Consider the following 14,191-nt stretch of genomic DNA (forward strand, 5'->3'; position numbering starts at 1 on the left):
GGTCATCAATTCGAGGAAGAGGGTAACGGTTTTTGACAGTGAGCTTGTTCAGCTCTCGATAATCGATACACATCCGAAAAGATCCATCCTTCTTTTTCACGAACAAGATCGGGGCTCCCCAGGGTGAGGAACTCGATCTGATGAATCCTTTGCTGAGCAGCTCATTGAGCTGACTGGATAGCTCCTGCATTTCTGGTGGCGCTAGGCGATATGGAGATTTAGCTACGGGGGTAGCTTCAGGGACTAAGTCGATACGAAACTCAACTTGGCGTTCAGGAGGGATTCCCGGAAGCTCTTCGGGAAAGACATCAGGAAAGTCACAGACTTCGGGAATGCTCTCAAGGTCTTTAACTTTCTGTTTTTCGTTAACAACATGGGCTAGGAATGCATGACATTCGTTTCGTATAAGTTTTTGAGCTTTGATGCACGAGATGATACGGAGGTTTGAACTGAGTTTATCGCCGTAAATTATGAGTGCTTCACCAGAAGGAAGGTTGAGACGAACATCTTTTTCAAAACAAAGGATATCAGCACGATCGGGGCTCAACCAATCCATGCCAATAATGACATCAAAGCTTTTTATGGAGACTGGCATAAGATCGATGGGAAATGAATGATCATTCAGGGTAAGAGTACAACCGCGGATTATGTCATTAGCGCTTTCCTTCTCACCGTTAGCCATCTCGACAGTAAATGTTTCAGTTAAGGGTTGAGGTTTATGTTTAAGAAAATGCTTGAATGCATGACTAACAAAACTTATTTCAGCACCAGAATCGAAAATAATGCATGCATAAGAGTTATCAAGGAGGAACGTACCCGTCACAACGGTAGGTTCAGCCACGGCCTCCTCTTGCCCCATAGATAGTACTCTCCCGGTGTTGCCAGTTGTTGCTGCCTTGGGGCAGTTTCTCTTGAAATGCCTGACTTCCCCACAGCCGTAATAGGCTTGACCAACACCTACTCCAGAGGCCTGATCGGTTGGTTGGACTGGGTTTCTGCAGCCTCGAGCCAGATGGCCCTTTTTACCACAGTTGTTGCAGAGCATCTCACGACATGGACCAGGGATGCGGTGATGATAACTGCACTTATTGCACCAAGGGAGTGTACCAGTATACCTACTGGTAGGTGCTTGGGTTGCAGGAGCAACGACAGGGGTAGTAGCAGCGTGAACTGCTACCGTATGTTGCTTCTTTGAGGGCTCCTGCGAAGACTGACCCTTTCTCTGTGTCCAAAGTTTTCTTTTCTCACCACTTCCTTTAGCCGGTTCAGGAGTGGCTGTCACTTCATCGAGATCGACTCCATGATCGTTCAGAGTCTGCGCCAGGCACTTGGCGCTATCAAATGTAGCTGGCCGAGCAGGCAAGACATTTCCTTTGGTTGGCTGGGTCAGTCCCCAAATGTATCTTTCAACCTTTTTTCTTTCCGGAGTGACCATCCCCGGACAGAGAAGTGCTAGGTCTTCAAACCTAGATGTATAAGCAGCAATGTCGGAACCCTTCATCTTTAGGTTCCAGAGTTCGTGCTCCAGTTTCTGCATTTCGCCCCGTGAGCAGTACTCAGCAAGCATGAGCTCTTTCAAGCTCTCCCAACCCATAGCATTTGCTATCGGCAGGGTTAGGGATTTGACCCGACCATTCCACCAGGTCAATGCTTTGTTGGTGAAAGTTCAAGCGGCGAATTTCACCTTGTTAGCTTCAGAACAAGAGCAGATTTCGAAGATGGACTTGATCTTTTCGAACCATCGAGTCAGGGCAATAACACCTCCAGTGCCGTCGAAGGATGTGGGTTTTGCGTTCATGAAGTCTTTATAGGAGAACTCCTTCTGGTGCCCTTAACTCCCTTCAGGACGAGTACCACCTCCCGGCCCGCCAGATCCACCAGGATTTATCTGTGACATCGCAGCAGCCACCGCAGCAGTAACAGCCGCCTGAAACATAGTGGGATCGAACTGAGGAGGTGGAGGAGATGGATCCGTTGGAGGATCATTGTTCTTTCTGTTGGGTCTTTTGTTTGGAGGCATCTTGTTCTCAAATGAACAGGAAGAAGAGGGTGGTAAGTCCTCTGAATCGAATCAAGAGATATGAAGCAAGAATATATATCTCATTATGATAGTTAGAGTGTTCTACTAAGCGATAAGCAAGGAAGGAGTACCAATGCAATTTAGTTATCGCTAAAAGGAATGAGTAGCAACACTTGGAAGTGAATTTCTACAATGAACTTGACTCTAGCAAAATACTCCTATAGTATTTTAGGTTTTGTTCTTTCGATGTCTTGTTGTATGGATACTTGGTAAGTTTTAGGCTTGTTGCAACACCACCATCACTCCCAAGCACATGTTGGTCATGTCTCGAATGAATATAGTTGATCAGGCTATATTGACCCTAGACATGATCACATAACTGCCCAGGTTTAACCGTAGTGTTCAACATCTAAATACTTTTGTTTTGTTCTACTCATGAGACTATTTTGGTACGTAGGTATACTTGTATACTTTTGTAAAAATACTTATATTTTGAAAGTATACTTTTAGTTCAGAGCACTTTAGTCCCTTTAGTGTTTATAGTTGTATACCATGTAAGGTTCGGCATACTTAGTTCACTATAAACAATAGCTCTGATACCAATCTGTCACACCCCGAAACCGAAGGCGGAAGCGTTCCGGGGCGGAGGACGTCATGCGTAGTATCACAACAATCGTATCATAACAATCAAAGTAAACACAACCATTACATTGCAATATGAATATTTACACCTGTATGAAAACATAGTTTGTACATATCATTATATTCAAAAATAACAAAAGATAACGACTGGACTTCAGGATGCTATGTCTTCTCCAAAAGTGAGCGAAAGTACCTGTCTATCGTTGCCCTGAGAATACAAGCGGTTTTGAAAATGTATCAGCATAAAGCTGGTGAGTTCATAAGCATGTTTTTGTATTGCAAACTAGTCACTGAATTTGGAAAATTTATTACTTTTCATTATAAGTAAATATCGTTTGTGTCGCAAACCTTCGTTATTGAGTTTCGAAATATGTATGCATGCTTCCCAAGAAAATCCAATATTTTCTAACAATGTTTCGTTGAGTTCTGAATGAAAAGTATATTTCGTTTGAAAACCCTGGTTACCACCAGTAAGTAAGATTCGTTTCGTTGGAAAACCCTGGTTACCACCAGTAAGTAAGATTCGTTTCGTTGGAAAACCCTGGTTACCACTAGTAAGTAGTTTTATTATTCAAATAAAACCATGAGTTAGGTCGCTGGAATACCCTCCAGTAAGTAGATAGGTAGTTTTATTATTTAAAGTAAAACTATTGAAGAAGAAATCCCGTAAACAAAGGTTAGTTTATACTTATTGTGAGTCGGATAACCATGCTAATATGACACATGACCTCCTTGACGCTTCTTCAGACGTCGTACGATTACAAAATTTGTCACCCCAGGCGTGCCCGCCTAACTGTAGTGAACAGTTCAGGTGTGGGATTGTCAGTCCCGAATAGATCTATTCACAAATTTCATGCTCTCCCTCCAGGAGACTCTGGTTATACTTCCGGAGAGGATTTATTGGTACCCAGAAGGGCATAACGAAGATTAGTCTCACAATCCTGTATTAACTAGTTTATGTGTAGTTTAGTTGTTCTCAAGTTCGAAATCGTTGGTAAACAATGTAGAGTATAATAATTATACAAAATAATTATTTAGAATGATACTCTCGTTATTCGTATGGATAAACTAAATCTGTCATAGTTTATATGGTTGACTTTGCATGGAGTTTGATTTGGTAAAACCGGTAATGAAATCCCCAAACTATACCTATTATAGTTTGATTGATCAGTTATGTTCATGTACTATTCGGAAAAACTATGCAATTATGTATAGAAAACGTCCCTTATGCTCCGCATATTACAAAAGGGATAAAGTATCTAAATGTTTAACGTAAAACCATTGTAATTGCATCAGTTTTTAAGTTGTGAAAACCTTTATGTTTGGCTTGTATTCCCCCTGAAAACGTTATAAAAACTTATAAAAGCCTAGGGGTATGAACTTACAGTTTATCGTAAGATCCGAAAGCACAATTTGTTACGAGTGTTGAGTGTCAACCGATGTTTCGTACGCAAGTGGATCCTATTACATATAGTAACACATATATGTATCAGATTAAGGTATTCCATGACAAAACATGAGGGAAAACCACCCTAAGGACTTGGAAATGTTTGGAACTAAGTGTCGGAGCCATAAATGAGCGAATAAGGGAGATGTATGGTCATTAGGGTGTGTGTGCGGCCAGGGTGTGTAGCCAGACCGTGTGTGTGGTTGCACACAGGAGTGTGCGGCCGTACAGAGGGGGTGTGCGGCCGTACATAGGGGTGTGCAACCGTACACTCCTAATTTGTGCCCGAAATATCGATTTTGAGGTGTTCTAGTGCTAATACCAAGTCCAACTAGTAAATGGAGGCCAAACTCTTCACTTTGGAGAGTCTTTAAGGTGTGTAGGGCCACCTTATGAAGGTGTGCAGCTGTACACCTTCAAAGGATGAAGAACACGAAGAACACTATGAGTTTTAGGCTTAGATTCAAGTGTCTTACCAATAAACAAGCTGAATGATGAAGTAGTTCACGTTTTTGAGGCCTTTAGAGTGTTCTTGGATGAAGTTTTTAGAGGGAGAAAGTAGTGAGAGAAAGCCAAAGGAAAGAAATGAGTGAAGGGGTCTCCTCCTTTATATAGAGGAGAGTGTACGGTTGGAGGGTGGGTGTGCGGCCGCACACTCATGTGTACGGCCGTACACTTCTCCTGAGAGAGTGTATGGCCCGAATGTTGTTTCTACGACTTGGTATTATTCGACCTAGAACTCATCCTTTGATTGTACGAGGCTTAGGAAGTATCATTACACCCTTAAATGGTGTTAAATGATGATAAAATCGAGTTTATTATTGATAACATTAACTGATCTTACAAGCTAGAAGTTTCGGGTTGTCACATATTACTAGAATAATGAAACATACAATGAGTCAGTCATACATGAGTCAATACATACTATGATGAGAAACAAATAATAACATACAGATAGAGAATACTATGATGAGAAACAAACAATAACATACAGATAGAGAATACTATGATGAGAAACAAACATAACATACTAGACAGAGAGAACATACATTACACTAGTACATATAATACATATACAAGAACATTACAACAGTTATGTGAGCCACGTAACGGGGCATGGCATCACCTGTCATGGCTCGTTTTTTATCCAGAGTCTCCTAGAAGGAGAGCGTTGAATTTGTGTATAGATCTATACTGGATTGACTATCCTACACCTTGCTGCTCGCTACAGTGGGAATTGAAAGTCTACGAGTGCCAAATGTCATTTCTTCCGACGTCTTTCATAGTCGTGTTTTTAGTCGGTAGTATGGTACAAACATATCACATGTTACTTTAAATAACAATTGGTTTAAGGTAATTAGTACAACAGTAGTTACTTAATACAACACTACAGTACTTTATTATTTCCCCATTGCATTCACATTGTGAACTTTTCAATAAAAGATAATGTAAAACTATATTTTTGGTTAATGATAGTCATACTTGGGAAAATACACACTTTTACAAGAAACAAACATACAGGACATTTGATGTCTTGGTAGAAGGCTACGTTTAGTAGAAAATATAGGATTTTCTAGGAGATACAAACATTTACAAACATTTACAAACTTATACATGAAGTACTTACAAACACTTTCATACAAACAATGACACTAAAATACTTATGATCTCACCAGCTTTAAAGCTGATAAACTCTTTCAAAATAACTTGTATTCTCAAGTCATCAGTAGACAGGTACCGGTGCCAGGTTTTGAGAAGATGGAGCTCGTTGAAGACTCATCTTTTATTTTGATTTACATTTTTGGTGTCTTATAAAATTCACAAGAACACACTTGTATTAAACTATATTATTAATGCAATGGATGATGTTGTTGCTTGTTTACTACTATGCATTGTTGTGATACTGTACATGACGTCCTCCACCCCCGAACGTTTCCGCCGTTCTGGTTTTGGGGTGTGACAGGTGCAATCACAGAAGAGTAACTCTCCTTTGGGTTCTCTAGTTCAACCCACTGGCTTGAAAAAAGAAGAAACCAACTAATAAATCAAAGGTATGTTTTCTATATATAGATTTCTAATAAGTTACATAGATTAGTTAGTTTAGATACTCCAGATTTCGTGTTTAGATCATATTATTTTGTCATTTCCACTTCCCTATGTTTGATCTAATGAGGCTCGAAACCCATCAGTGGTATCAGAGCATGGTCAACTCAAGTCTATTGCACTTAGAATTTGTCGTTTGACTATGTTAGGGTTTGTATGTGTAGTGTTTCTATTTAAATTGCTTTGAAAGACTAGAAATTTGCTTTGATTGAAATTGAATCTATTTATGCTCGAAAATTGACGTTTAAGTCGATCTGCCTCTTCGACACGACGTGGCTAGTCCTTCACCATGTCATGGTATATGCATGGATCATAGTTGTCTTCGTTCCCATGTCGTGATCAACTCTTGATCACCCTGTGCTTTGTTGCTGAGAACCCAAAATATAAATTTAATTAAATCATATATTTTCTATGTTCCACGACGTGGCAGATCTTTCCCCACTTCGTTGAACCTGAACTTCCAGATTCTTCTAATTTCATTTTTATTTATGGTTGCTCATCTTTTTCAATTTTAATCACATGCAAACTAACCTTTATACTAAAAGATAAAGTTAAGTTTGATTAATTGTAAGATTAATTAAAGGAAAAAATATTAGAACTTTTATAATTTAATTGTTGACTTTTAGTCAAAAGAATTAAAAGACACATAAACCTCAATTATGTTATATATGTAGTAAAATATTATTTATATGTATAACACTAAAATAAACATTGTGTTCTCACATGTTTTATCCTGATGTGCATTGTTAATCTTACCACGACTGGGCTCATCCACTTTATTGCTATAAGGGAGGTTTTTGAGGTAAGTCTCTTTGATTCCTAATGAGGTTCGATTTTAAGAGTTATTCATTGTTTGCCACTCTCACTTCCTTCTTGCTCTTGAAGTGGAGTTACTAAATGGGTTTGATAAGCCAATTGTGAAAAGTTAAATGTATTAGCTTATTAAGTAATAAAACAAAATCCTGTTATGTATATATATATATATATATATATATATATATATATATATATATATATATATATATATATATATATATATATAATCAGAATCTTATGCTTCCCATGGAAATTACACCTTATGGTATGTTCTTGTTTACGTAAGCGTCTGTTGTTTACCAGCTCGTCAAAAGAAGAAACAAGTCAAAGACAGGTATATGGTGATCGCGATTCTCAAGCGTTACATGAGTTGAATCTCATTGTAACTTATCATGGTGAATTTGTTGGATAAGGTGTCTAAGTCCATAACTATATTTGAGGTGTACTTGACCCGACCCGACATGGTCCATTTAGGTTGCACTTCACCCGAACAATTTATATGGATAATCTTTTGAGAAGAGTATAAGTTATGATTTATTAATATGTTATAAGTTCTAATATATTAATATGAAATCATATTATTTAAATGGTATTGATCTAAAATTAATTTAGAATTAATTTGGTATGGGCTAATGCTTATTTAGAATGGGCTAGGCTTGCATGGTGAGTCCATGGATAGTCCATGGAGCTTTAACCCATGGATCTCATGGAAATGAAAGGCCATGGGTATTAGGGTTTACATGGATGTAACCCTAATCCACCACACTATATAAAGGAGTCATTGGTACTTGAAATTGCACTAGTTTGTGTGTGAGAACTAAGGGTGGCCGATTTCTAGAAGTGTTCTACTATTCTCTCAAGTTTCCAAGGTTTGTGGTGATTTGTGAATTCCATTTGAGGCATCCACATTATTGGTGCTAGGCTCTCAAACTCCAAGCAATCAACCACTACTAAAAGGCATGTAACTCTACTAGCTTATTATGTTTCAAAGTTCCTCATGCCATGCTAGGTAGGTTAAGAACCTTGGAAAAACAAATTTGCATGTATCTTAGTAAAACATAGATCCAAGGTTTCTAGGGTTGCATATACACCTTAGGAGTGTTAGAATGCTCAAAACCCTTCAGTGGTATCAGAGCCTAGGCTTGTTTTCTTGATACTTGATGCAAATTGTTAAAAAAAATCGAAAAATATGCATTCTGCTGAAGGAACTCACCGAGTCCATGGGGGGACTCGACGAGTCCATGTGTAAAATCATCCTACTCGTCGAGTAGGTTCATGCACTCGAAGAGTAGAATGCCCAGAGTGCAGTTTTTCGAGTTTTGCTGCTGGAAATGGACTAGAAACATTACCCTAAACTGTTTTGGTCTTATAAAACTTGTTTTAGATGATGTAATGGTTATGCTAATCCATTTTCAATAGCTATTATCAAAATTTCAAGTGTTATATGTGTTTTTTATGATTCTTGAAATTGTTGATATGAATATTCATATACTTATGAGTTTAGAAGATCATAGGAATTATTTGCAAATTGCTTGTTAGTTTAATTATTGGTCACTATGTGTTTTAATGGAATCCATAGTTTGTCCTCAAGTTATGGATTACCAAAATTCACTCTTTTAAAGTCCATTAAAGAAACACATAGGTTACATAAAATGAAAAGTCTCTCATTTTAATAAACGATTAACTCATAAGTTATGAAAGATGAAAAGTTCTGAAAGTTACAAAACTTGCCCTCATTTTTTGGAACATGTAAAGTCTCACACATTTTAGTAAACTTTAGTTCCAACCTTTAGAATTATAAAAGTTAAAATTCAACCCTTATACTTTATAATATTATAAGTTAATATATATATATATATATATATATATATATATATATATATATATATATATATATGTATAAGAACAAGTCGTTTTACCGTTAGTAGGCCTCATTCACGAAGCCGGTCTATAAGGGGGGGGGGTATAAGGTTGTTGTCTATAAAATGACATCTTAATGGGTGTCCACTCTCACCCACCGCTTCCTTGACTGGTGGAGGGTCGTTATCCGAACGGGTAGGACAATGACTCTAGTCCTCATTAAAAGTATGATAAATGTAAAGTAACTAAATGTTTCTATAAATTCCCAATCTTAGTTAATTTAGGAAAATGTGAATAAGGTGCTAACCCGCTAAAATTACACTTTGCACTTTGTTTAAGTCGTTAGTCGAGCGTGTGTGGTTAACCGGCATACTAACCTGGACTTAACAAGGTAGGCAAAGGGTGGCTTAAGGTTTATCATAGGTCGGTGGAGCGCGTGTGGTTAACCGACACATCGATTGAGTGATAAACATTAAAATCATCTCCTCCATGATAACAACCCGAATGAAGGATGGTGAATCCATCACGGGCCACATGCAGAAAATGCAAAGGTATGTGGACCATTTGCTGAAACTGAATGTGAACTTCCCAGAGGAGTTGGCAATTGATATCATTCTGCACTCCTTACCTTCGTGTTATGATTAATTCCGAATGACATACCACATGAACAAGGAGGAAGTTACACTCAGCAAGCTTCAAGGACTTTTGAAGACCGCAGAAAGTGGTCTTAAAGGTAAGTCGGTTGTTACTACACCTACTCCTACCGTGGCCCCTGTCTTGGCAATTTGGAAGGCAAAGGAAAGAAGAGGAAGAGCCCTTCGAAGGGTACCAAGGGAAAGTTCCTTGATGGATCCTCTTCAAGTGGAACCAAGAAAGGTTTTGTCACTCCTTCTGCTAACCCTAAAGAGGCTGAATGCTTCTATTGACATGAAAAGTCGCACTGGAAGCGAAACTGCCTAAAGTACTTGCAAGATATTAAGGATGGGAAAGTGAAACCCAACCATGCAGGTATTTACACTATATTGTCTAACAACTCACCCTATTCTAATTCTTGGCTCATTGATACCGGTTGTGGTATTCATATATGTTCTGATTTTCAGGGACTAAGAAGTGAGAATGTGGAGCATGGGAAGATAAAGTTGATCATGGGGAATAGGAAAGTTACACCTGTCACGAAGATTGGAGTTTATTCTTTGTTGCTAAGTAGTGGGTTAACATTAGATTTGAATAAATGTTTTTACTCCTCTGAAATGGAGAGAAATATTATTTCCTTTCATGGTTTGTACAAACAAGGTTTTACCTCACTACTAGAAAAACAGCCTTTTACGACGCGCAATGCGTGTCGTAAAACGCTCAGACGATGCGCAAATGCGCGTCAAGGAAGACCCTGTCATAACGAGAGACGACACACTTTTGTGTGTCGTCTATAGACGACGCACATTTACGACATACAGTTACGACACACATTTACGACGCTCATTTACAATACGCAATGTGTATCAAGGAAGGCCTTGTCATAAAGGAAGACGACACTCATTTGCGTGTCGTAACCTTACGACTCGCATTGCGTATCATTAAAACCCCTGTCAAGAAAGGACATGTCATAAACGAAGATGACACACCTTTTTGCGTATCGTAATTTTAAATGTTAAAAAAAAAATATTATTTATAGATTTACTAATTTTCAAATTAAATTTGAATTTAATGTCTCATAATATAAAATAAAATATCATATACAAAAAATAGAATCCATTACATAAAATTTAATGTCATACAAATAATCATTCCATGGAAAGATAAAATAAATCAATAGAAGTTGTAACAGAAATTTACAAACTAATAGTTCTAATAACCTAATGTGTGCCTCACTGTAAACAAGATTTGTGCTGATTTTTTTAAATGTGTGCCTGACTTGTCTCCACTCTTCCTTAGTAACACCACTCAAGGACTCTAAATCTATGAACTTGCTCACAGTATCTATATTGCCTGCAAAAAAAACATAACTACAAAATAAGTGTTGTCTAGGATCAACAATGTTGCTAAACTAGTAAGCATAATACAAGTATAAATATAAAATACAACAAAAAGTTGAGTAATTTTACAAAACAATCCTTCGAGCTGTTATAAAGAATAATGACTTTACCTGACCAATAGCATCTATTGTTGAAGATGCAACAGGAAGCATAGGATTTGTATAGTCCCTGAATAAATATAAAGCTTATTAGGTTAGGGGCATAACCGTCATAAAAAGAAATCAAGTCGGAAAGATATAGTATTATCTTATACCTGCTACGATGACTTTGGAATTTTACACTCAAATCTGTGTGTGCAGAATATGTTATCTTAAGAGAACATGGTCCAAGCTTTGGAATCAAATACCTGCAAATCCATAGGGACAAAAACATCAATTTAAACATTAAAGGGCTCTTCTTGAGACAAAAGAACACGAGGTTCCACAACCACTGGAGCAAGAGTGGGCCCCACAATGGATATATGTGTAAGACAAGGTTCAAGATCAATTGTCCCACCACCTTTCTGAATTTTTTTAAAAAAAATTGTGGATGATAGCATACTTACCTGATGGAAGCCTACTCTTATCATATGTTCTGTGGTTCTTTGTATGAAAAAAAATTGTGGATGATAGCGGGTTGTGAAAGCTTTCCCAAGCTCCGTCTCATGGTTGACTATATGCAGATCCTAAAACAAGTTTGAAATACACGGATTCAACAATAATACCAAAAAAGTTGCTAATAAACCAAAATATCAAGATTCTCACTCTTGATATGTGTGTATCTTGTTACAGGCTTGATTAATCTTGTGACTCGGCTATTACCATGTTTTTCCATAATAAAATGAACTTAGTACACTTTGTTGGATGTATCATGAGCTATCTAATTCTTCTTTACAACTGTTTTAGTTGCAATGGATATACACCTAAACTTATATTATGCATTTGCAGTGACTTCATCTACTTCATTCATGCTTTCTGAATTTGTTTATTTACCAGATATTTACCAGTTAGCTCGGATACGTAGATGTTATAAAATGAACATTACATCTAGAAGCACAAATGATATCTAATTTTGGACAGCATTATCAAACAAAAGATATGAATGATCAATAAGGTTAACATCTGGGTAGAGAAATACAAGTAACGGGGAGGTTACATGTATTAATATGCACTTTATCTTATTTATTTAACCCATTAATATGTATAGAAAAATAAAAAAAAGGCCATTTTCGTGTAGGAAATCAGCAATAAGTCTTGCTTTTCCGTATGCTTGACCAAGGAACTTTTCTGGTACATCCATTTTCATGGGCAATCTTTTAAATTCCTGCTTTAATGAGTCTAGAACAGAAGAATGAAGGTTAACAAGTTGTACTACAGAAGGAAGGGAAATAAAGTAATTTCCATACCAGATACAATCGTGTTCCCTGTTTCTCTTTTGTTATAAAGAAATTTCCCAAGGGCGAGGAACAGGGAGAGAGTTTCATCTCTGTCACATGATAAAGAACACCCATCATCCAAAAAATTGGGATTTACGGAAATACCCTTGGAATTTGATTTTCAGATTGAAGTACTATAAAGATGTGATTGTGTTTCTGATATCACCTCCACTTGATTTAGCTATAACATAAATTTGTTCAGCTTTTATTTTAAGTTTTTCTTCCCTACAGATTCTTGAAAGCATTTTTGTGATGGAGTTTGCTGTAATTAGATTGAAAGCAACCTTAAAAGCTCCTATATTTTGAAGAGATGTCTGAAGTTCTTCCTAGCGTCTTGAGGTGTAATCAACTATGTCTGATCTACCATAGTCTATGATTAATATAACTGTTGCAACACAAACATATTGGATAAGAAGATGGAGACTACGTTGTAGTCTACCATAAGAAATCTTTCCATTTGTAACTGGAAGATCATCAATCAAGATAACAAAGGGTTTCTTTTGTGGTTCTTTAGTCACTGAAGAAGAAATTAATCTGTATTTTCTTATTTTCTCAACAAAATTCTCAAATTCATCTAACTTTGACATGTAACGCAGCCCTGCATTGGTTGTATGAATGTGTTATTGCCAAATTATGGGAGTAGGTGTGTTCCATTCGTATACTGTGACTCCAAGATAGGAGGCAATTGCTTCAACAGTTACAGATTTTCCAACTCCAGGAAGTCCAGTTATAACAAGAACATGATTCTAATGATTGTTATTTTTGGTTTTGATTATTTCTTCTAGCCACATTTTAACCTCTTCAACCTTCTGTTTGTGAACAGATAAGTCTAGAAAATAGCAAGGCTTATACTTGTCTACCCATAGTTCTTTGTTGTCTTGTTTATGACCTGAATCAGGATATGTAATCATATCAAATATGGAAGGATGAGAATGAGAAGGAGAAGGAAAAATATATAAACATTCAGTTTCATTTGCAGGGCCAGAATAGTACTGGTTTACATTGTTAGGATAATAGTATTGCCCAATGGTTGGTTGTTAAGTGTGAATGCATAAAAATTGTAAGCATTGTGATGAGAACCAAAAGAGAAACTAAAAAAAAGCAAAATATACAAGTTTTTTAGTACCTGTTATTATCTTGAGGATTCAGAGAATTTCTTTACCATCATCTTCATTTGAACGATGTTCTAAACTTCTCATATTCTCTTTATCTTCTAAATTCAGAGCACTTTCTTTACCATTATCTTTATTTGAATGATCTTTTATACTTCCCATATTCTTTTTATCTTCTAAATTTGGCAACGAGTTAATTTCAGCTTTAGAAGTATTTGGTTGTCTTTAGATTTGGTACACTTTGACAGGAGTTAGGATTTGCAAGACACTTTTTGTTCCTTGGAGTTGTCATATACTTGGCAGCAAGTTGTCTCGTCTTGGCCACAGGGGTAGAACCGACTTTTGAACAAGGTTTGATATTGCTTTGTTGGTCACATACTATCAATACAAGTAGAAAGTAAAGAGACCACAATAACATAGAAAAATACCTGCTTTCACGATCACGATCAGGTTCTCTAATTTCGCTTTCTTTTTCTTTTTCTTTTTCTTTATCTTTAACCTCTCTATCACGACTCTTTTCCCTGTCCCTTTCACTCCCATGTCTTTCTGATCTGCTTCCACTTCGATGTGGTCTTTCATGTTCTTTCTCTTTCCCTTGATCTCTCTCTTCCCTTTCTTTCTCAGGCTCACGTTCATGTTCCCTTTTTACCCTCACCCTGTCCTTCTCCTTATCCCTGTCACCACCTCTGTCTCTTTCTCTTTCTCTTTCTCTATCTTTATCTCTACCCTTTCCATTTCTGTCCT

At 37.2% G+C, this 14,191-nt stretch overlaps 1 long non-coding RNA gene and 1 pseudogene across 1 annotated transcript; both read right to left on the reverse strand.

The window, feature by feature from the left end:
• Positions 1-10,622: 10,622 nt before the first annotated feature.
• LOC145169030 (uncharacterized) lies at positions 10,623-11,227 on the reverse strand. Its single transcript, XR_013742252.1, has 3 exons — positions 11,175-11,227; positions 11,032-11,089; positions 10,623-10,874 (listed from the first exon to the last, which is right to left on the reverse strand). It is a non-coding gene; the product is annotated as an uncharacterized LOC145169030 (long non-coding RNA).
• Positions 11,228-12,085: 858 nt separating this feature from the next.
• Positions 12,086-14,083, reverse strand: LOC145105548 (cell cycle checkpoint protein RAD17-like; annotated as a pseudogene).
• Positions 14,084-14,191: the final 108 nt, after the last annotated feature.

Source organism: Lactuca virosa, chromosome 4 (assembly GCF_052849685.1).
Source record: "Lactuca virosa cultivar CGN04683 chromosome 4, Lactuca_virosa_CGN04683_v6, whole genome shotgun sequence".
Lineage (NCBI taxonomy): Eukaryota > Viridiplantae > Streptophyta > Magnoliopsida > Asterales > Asteraceae > Lactuca > Lactuca virosa.